The sequence below is a fragment of the Temnothorax nylanderi genome, unplaced genomic scaffold (assembly GCF_030848795.1).
Source record: "Temnothorax nylanderi isolate EJ_2023f unplaced genomic scaffold, tnyl_v1.0 TNYL_tig0560_pilon, whole genome shotgun sequence".
Lineage (NCBI taxonomy): Eukaryota > Metazoa > Arthropoda > Insecta > Hymenoptera > Formicidae > Temnothorax > Temnothorax nylanderi.
Genome location: NW_027249622.1, coordinates 2,365 through 10,495, shown reverse-complemented (window position 1 = coordinate 10,495; position 8,131 = coordinate 2,365). Strand labels below are relative to the sequence as shown.

General features: G+C 36.1%; 1 pseudogene; it reads left to right on the top strand.

Moving 5' to 3' along the window:
• The first annotated feature begins 1,770 nt into the window (after positions 1-1,770).
• LOC139783931 (serine/threonine-protein phosphatase 6 catalytic subunit-like) lies at positions 1,771-5,946 on the top strand (annotated as a pseudogene).
• The last annotated feature ends 2,185 nt before the right edge of the window (positions 5,947-8,131 follow it).

Here is an 8,131-nt window from a genome sequence, read left to right as displayed (position 1 = left end):
TTATTACGAATTCGTTGATGGAGATATTAAATTTGCAAAGAAGAGAGGTTAACGTGCCGGCATCGGAATTTGGTAATGATCTTACACATATTAAACACGCTGTAGACGCGGATATACAATCCGATGATAGTCGCTTTAGATCAAAGGTTACGTTTCTTGCGATAGAAGAAATTACTGAGCCGTTGCCTGCAAAATATGTAAATAAAGATAGTCTTGAAATACCGCGTAATATAAGATTAGCAGATCCCGAATTTTGCAAGCCCTCGAGAATAGATGCGCTTATTGGAGCAGAGACTTTTTTTCATCTCCTACCCAGATAGCCAAATGCTGTGAGTTTGCTGCCATGTTGCCAACAAATTAATGCAACTAATTTTGAAAAACTCGGGACAAGGTGAGACAGCATTATGCTTGTCGGGTTGAACTCATATGAATTATATTTCTATTAACAGCAAATTGATTGCAACGTGACAGCATCAATTTGTGAGGGATTTGTGATAGCACGACATGTTGCAGACAACACAACGTACCAATATTGCGGACCGTTTGCTCTTGAAATTGCGTCAACTGATTGCATGTATAAGCAGTCATGTAGCTGTATTTGTAACGTGTTCTATTTCGATGTCAGCAAATTTACAGCAAATATATGAAAACACATGCAATGCATTAGTTTGCTCAATATGCTCTATCACGCTTGGCTATCTAGGTATGTGTCGGTCAGATTAACATCGGTCCGGAAGGCTCTGCCGCCCAGATAGCCAAATGCTGTGAGTTTGCTGTCATGTTGCCAACAATCGTTGATGCAACTAATTTTGACAAACTAAGGACAAGGTGAGACAGCATTATGTCTGTCGGGTTGAACTCACATGAATTCTAATCAAGAGACACGGCAGTGTCTCGCGCCAAGTATACGCGGAGCGAGACCGACCGTGACTCTTTTACGCGACGCGACGGGTTGCGAGTATACGAGATGTTGAGATCTCGATAACGAGTGAACGGATCAAGTTCTAAGTAGGCTTGATCGATAGCTTGGGGTCGAATTAGGGGGGGGTTTCTGTTATAATATTCCGCTACGTGCCCTACGAGCGGAGATATTGCGACGCAAAGTCCAAATGTTGAAAATTTTATTTTAAGATACTTTCTTCTACGTCGACCGCTCTCATCTCAATATAACATATATATAACAGAAAAATGTCACTTTCACTTTTTCGACACTGGCGGCTAACGGCGTTAGTATCGCAGCGCAGTGCAGTGCAGTGCAGACAGTGCGTTTAGCGCGCTGTCAGTCAGTTCATCAATTATATCGCAGCGCAGTGCAGTACAGTGCAGACAGTGCGTTTAGCGCGCTGTCAGTCAGTTCATCAGTTAACCTATCTCGTCGAGAGACACGGTAGTACGCGCGGAGCGAGACCGACCGTGACTCTTTACGCGACGCGACGATTAATTCAAGGTAATTGTTTTATTATGTAATTATCTCCTATTCTATATATTACTGTTACTTATTTTACTGTTTACTACGTTTACGCGAGTGTTTACATACAGGTTAACCTATACTATATTATTATATATTGACGGCAGGGAACTGATACTGAGATCAATCAATCAAGGAGTTGACGGCAGGGAGCAGGGAGCTGATACTGAGATCAAGGAGCCTGTTCACACGAGGCGCGATTGCGGCCGCACGTTAACGTTTGCACGAGCCGCACGCTGTCGCGAGGTAAGGTGCGACAACGCGCGCATACGCGCGTACGCGAAACGGTAGTAACACCGTAATCGTGCCGGCGATATACTGAATTTGAATTGCTTCGTGCTTATCTGGAGATTTCGTATCCCTACATCGTGTTACCACCGCTGCCGGAAAAGAAGGTTCTCTACGCTTGGCAGAAAGTGACGACTGACACGTTCGATCCCGACTTCGTTGATCGCAGAAGAGCTGGACTCGAGGTACGTTTCCGATTTGCAATTATAACAGTATCGTGCGATGAATGTTGTACTAACCTCAAAGTCGGAGCATCCTTGCTCACCGCTACGGGATCGACGTAAAGTTTTAGCGGATTTTAATCTTCCGAATTAGCGTCGGAACAATATTAGTCTTCCATTATCTATTGCCTCACAACTTTTCGATTTTAATATTCTGTAGCTGTATAGTTATTTGTACACAATCGTGATATTAATATACATCAGATTGTTCATGTTTTTGTGCTGTTACAGTTCTATGATTTAGAGGAACTGTTTCGTAACGGTGGCCCCGTGCCAGATACAAATTACATATTCCTGGGAGATTTTGTCGATCGGGGCTAGCTTAGAAACGTTTACTCGTCTGCTCACACTTAAAGCTAAATGGTCCGACAGGATCCGACAGGATAACGTTACTACGCGGTAATCACGAAACTAGACAAATCACGCACGTTTATTTGGATTTTACGGTAAGTGCGCAACGATACTTTCTTTTCTGGGCTTTTTTTATTTGTGTATAATAAAGCTTTGATTTCATTGGTCTCTTCATTTTCTGTTCTAGATGAATGCCAAAACAAGTACGGCAATGCTAATGCGTGGAAGTACTGTTGTAGGGTATAACTCCACTTTTGATTACGCTCGAATAAAATTCTGTTTTAGTTAATTGATGAACAGGTTCTTTGTGTACACGGTGGATTGTCTCCAGCTATTAGAACACTAGATCAAATTAGAACGATTGAAAGAAATCAAGAGATTCCACACAAAGGTATTAATTGTATAAAGTGATATGTCATTGCAAAAGTTACATAATAATTAAAAGTTACATGACTGGATATTTACTGTTATTGTACAATAATAATAAAATATCGTTGCTTAATTGCCATATTACAGGTGCTTTCTGTGATTTGGTCTGGTCCGATCCAGAAGATGTAGAAACATGGACAGTAAGTCCGCGTGGTGCAGGCTGGCTGTTTGGCAGCAAAGTGACTTACATGTTCATGGAAGTGAATGATCTTAAACTCATCTGTAGGGCGCACCAATTAGTTCAGGTAGGTATGTCTTTGCTCAAATATTTCTGTCGCAGATTTTTTTAAATATCTCGGAAGTATGTATTGATGACGCATATTTTTATCATGCAGGTTATAGGTACATGTTTAATGACAAACTCGTCACAGTGTGGTCGGTCCCAAATTATTGTTATCGATGTGGTAACATAGCTAGTATCATGCAGTTCACGACAGTGGATCAGAGATCACCAGTGCTGTTCCAGGCAGTGCCTGATTCCGAGAGAGTAATCCCACCTCTAATGCCCACTCCGTACTTTTTGTGATCTATCTTAAGTGGCTCATCTGTACGAATGCGGAAGAGAAATGTCTGTATCTAGACTCTACGGAATCACATGATTTGATTGGCCGGATCCAGGCTGGTACCATGACGGACCCACACATTCATGAGAATATATCATTGATTATATACATATTACTTTAGAAAATTTTGATTCCCTTAAAAGAAATTATTTGATGCGTTCTACGATCAAAGTACGATACTTAGAGAGGACTGAATTGTCGTGTGATTGATCTTATTCAGGGAATGTTCTTTAGATTTTTTAAGAACTTTATCAGGTTTTACATGTTGTAAAGTTAATTACATGTTGTAAAGCTAACTTTTATATATCTACATAGTATCTGCCATTGCATCAGCCTGATTTTTGTAGCTCGAGAAAAAAAAAGAAAACGATATTTTGCATCAGAGCAAATGTGAACATCCTGTGGTATAGACGCTTTTGCTGTCTACTATGTACATTCTGTAGAGCATTCATATCTCAGAGCAGCATTCTGGACTTTAATGTTCAAAAGATTAAGAGCTTTTAAATAATTTATGAGCGCGAATAACGCAAATAGTCCAGTGCTGTGTGTGAATATAAAAAGAAAAGAAAAGAAAAGAAATATCACGTTTAAACATTCCGGCAAAAAGTACACTCTCTGAGTACAGTAAATGCTTCTCTGACATTACAATCGTTGTGCGTAGAATTCAGATTTATTAAAGCGTGAGCATATATAGTACTGTTAAGGTCTTCCTGAACATATAAATGATCTGTTGCTGGTTTAGGTACTGTGTGTGCTGCGTACCGTTCTTTTTTCTTCTAAATGCGCAATCGGTGTTCTTAGCAAGAATCGTAAATTCGGCTCTTTTTCGCCGAAGTACAAATAGCGTGTAGCAGTAGCCAAAGTTTTCCTGCTTAGGTAAGGAAATCCGATAGCGGGATCGTTATAGCATCTGTAGAGAGTTGTCTTATTATTTTTATGCACATGGCATTTTTTTACGCTTAATTTTAAGAAATTCCGAGCTCAAATATTGTCTTTAAACTACCTTGACACACATTAATGTTCTTTTCAAGAAAGATATCCACCGTTCGTTCGTCACACACACTTCTCTCTTCTATATATATATATATATATATACATATATGCCAAATCGCTGACGTATTGAATAATCGTAATTAGCTAATTGTCATAAGTTCATTAATGTAGGGAGCAACTTGAAAAGAAAAAAAACCGAGACCCTTAGCAATGTGCCTCTAAATTAATAAGCGTTTGTGTAATATAATGATACGATATTGATATGACATAATTAATGGAAATGCACCGGCCATTGCGTATCATAAGCCTGAATTCTGACCATCGATTTTTGCTAGCTCACGATAATTCCTAAGCGATCACAGACCCGACAAATATGGCATTGACATTGTGGCACAGGCTGTCAAGTTGAGACTACTCTATTTTGAATTTTGTGATATAGACCGAAGGAGGCGTGTGCAATGGTCATGTCGATGTTTATAACGACTCTCCTTGTCGCACCATTCGAAGAGGTGTTTTGCGAAGACCCGTTATTCCAAGAAATGTAATAAACTTTTGAACAGTGCCTTCAGAACTATAACACGACGGTCTACTAGAAGTATAAATGCTTTCTTATTCTATTTCATAAGCCTTCCGCTATTGTTTTGGAACGAGCCTTTGCTTTTTCGCGAAACTTTTCTACGATATTTACGTTTTACGATTTTACTACCTTTTAGGTCTACTCTTACAATTTTACATCACGCGCGCGCGGTATATTCTCTATTTGTACTACATATTATAACGTACAATTACAATTGCGCGATACTTTACGCGAGTAATGTATTACATAAGGTAGAGAGGAGCGCATCTAGAACGAATTGGGACACGGAGCTTGCGTTACAAACTCGACTCGCTACATTTGCAGCCTCCGAGTCGTGAAACGGTTTTGCAACGACGGGAACGCCCTACGTGCGGTACGGACCCTGGTGGAAATCTTCTCATGGGTAGGCAAAAAGGGTAGGCAAAATTATAATTCTTTATATTTTAATTAGTAACTTCACTATCAATTTATTTTGTAATTACGCATTATAAAGATATTAATTACAAAACAGACACATTAAAATAAACTACAGCGATAAACAATATTACACATTGATCTTTCATTACCCTGGTGGAAATCTTCTCATAAGTAGGCAAAAAAGGGAAGATACTCATGGGGAGAATTGGGACTTTTTTGCCTACCCATGAGAAGATTTCCACCAGGGGATATCATTAGAAATCCTTAAAAAAAAAGAAAAGAAGTATTAGCCTCTGTATCTATTGGGGTGTTCGCGGCGTTTCGTTTACCGGAATGCCTCTGTCTGTGATCGCTTTAATCTTATCGAAGTGTCCAAGCGCTTGCGGCGACTCGATATTAATAATCGGTAAGCTCGCGAGAGAGAGAACAAATAAAGACAATTTGCAAGATAAAAATAAAATAACGAAGACTAATTTAGCTTAATGTGCTCCGTGCGGGAGCTTGAACACTGCGCATAATCCTTAAAGATCTCACAGGTAGACACCATTTTAAAACGATCATCATGTACCTTGAAAGTATAGACTTTGTTATGTTAATGTAATGAAGAACGTCTGTAATAAAAATGCGCAAAAAATCGCACTTGATCACATTGTCAATAATAGAGAAGAACACGATCGCATAGTGCAGACCAAACGCTTTGGACCAAACGCTATGGTACATGAGCATATTTACAGTTCGAAGACCAAGAGGCAGAGCCGCGGGGATACGACGACAAGAAGAAAGATGTCGTCAGCTAACTACCATTGGGGTAGACGAGGCAGAAGACCGAGACAGTAACATAATTATTTTTAAGCCGTATTTTTAAGCAGTAATATAACCCGTCAGTATTATATATTCGTACCTCTGACCATACACATATGAACACACACATACAAAGTGAATATGTGAATATGCTACGTTTCTTATACATACATGAAAACATAATTGCTAAATAAACATTTAATAAAACTATTATATTGTTATTTACTTCATACTTACCAAATCAAGTTTTATTTAATATGTATAATCTATTGTAACTGTAAATAAATTTATTATTTACTGTATAATTAAATGCTGGTACATTCAAGAAATTTGTAATTCTGACCTGGATTTATATCCTGTCTAAACTACACATGTATGTTTAAATTGATGTTTTACCTAGTTATTGCACCAATAATGTTTAAATAAATCGTAGCTTTAGTTTTTAACGCAGGAAAAGAAAATTTAACGTTTAAGCGCTAACCAATGTTGATGCATTTTTCTGAAGAAATACTTACATATTGATTTTGTTGCATATTCGAAATCTAAAATCCGAGCATGCTAGAAGCACTTTCATTATCTTCAATGTGTCAGGTATTTTAAAAGAACACTAAATTTATCTTTAAAAATAGGCAAAATTCAAGCAGCTGTAACTTTGTTAAAAACGAATAAAATTTAAATTTAAAAAAAGGATTTTAAAGCTTGAAATCTCTACTTTTGAAAGTTTTTATCGTGGATTGAATAAGAAATGAGCATTTTGACTTTGATTGCTCATAACTTCCTTAAAAATCATCGTATTGCAATTCAAAAAACAGATTCTTAAAGCTGAAACTTTGCTTTATTGAACGGTATAATTGCCAAATTTTTTAAAATAACAAATAGACATGATACAAATGGATGAAAATAATGTAAATTATTTTTAAATGCAGAGTACTTAAAAGTACAAAAAAACATAAAGAATAAATTTGTTTTATTTGTATCATGTCTACATGTTATTTAAAAAAATCTATTTTCTTAGAAATAATAGTCTGTAACACCTTTAGCTTTACAATCTGTACATACTGTTTGTAAGATATATTCTTTATAAGACTAGTTAGAAGAGGATGCGTAACACTACAAAATGCATGATATCAGTACAAAATTACCTTTTTCAAAAAAGGTAAAAAAAGGGCGCCAAGTACACGCGTGGTTGTTACCTCGGAAAAAAACCAAGTGGTAGTATCATTAATTTTATCTCACAAAATTGTCTCACAAAAATTGTCTCACAAAATTGTCTGACAAAAATTGTCTCACAAAATTATTAAATTACAAAATTGTTACTTTATTCAATCCAAGTGATATCTATCTTAACAAAATTATTAAAAACAGAAGTCGTTTTTGTTCGACCCAACTGGCCTAATAATTATTGTAATATATTTAAACTCACAACGTTTCGAAAAATTATCTCACAAAATTGTCTCACAAAAATTGTCTCACAAAATTATTAAATTACAAAATTGTTACTTTATTCAATCCAAGTGATATCTATCTCGAAAAAACCTAAATAACAAGTGGTATCTATTTAAAAAAAAATATGTGAAATCTTTTAATACTGCGCCAATTACAAAGAGAGAATATATATATATATATATATATATATATATATATACCTTATGACAAAATTATTATTATATCACGAAATTGCGTTACCAAACTCAATCCAAGTGATATATATATTTCAAAAAAATATATAAAATCTTTAAATTACGCCAACTACAAAGAGAATATATATATTGCTTTGAAAAATAATTGTAGTGCAACTACTCTTAAAAAATAAAACAAAATTGTGTTACCTAACTCAACCCAAGTGGTATGTATCTTTGTATTCCTGAGGATCTTTCTATCAACCCAAGTGGTAGTAGTTTTAATTCTCCTTGATAAAATTATAATATTACAAAGAATCATTTAATCATTTTAATCACAAAGAATTAAAGAGGTAACATTATAAAATAAAAATATTTAATTAAAATAAAATAAAAAAATTTTT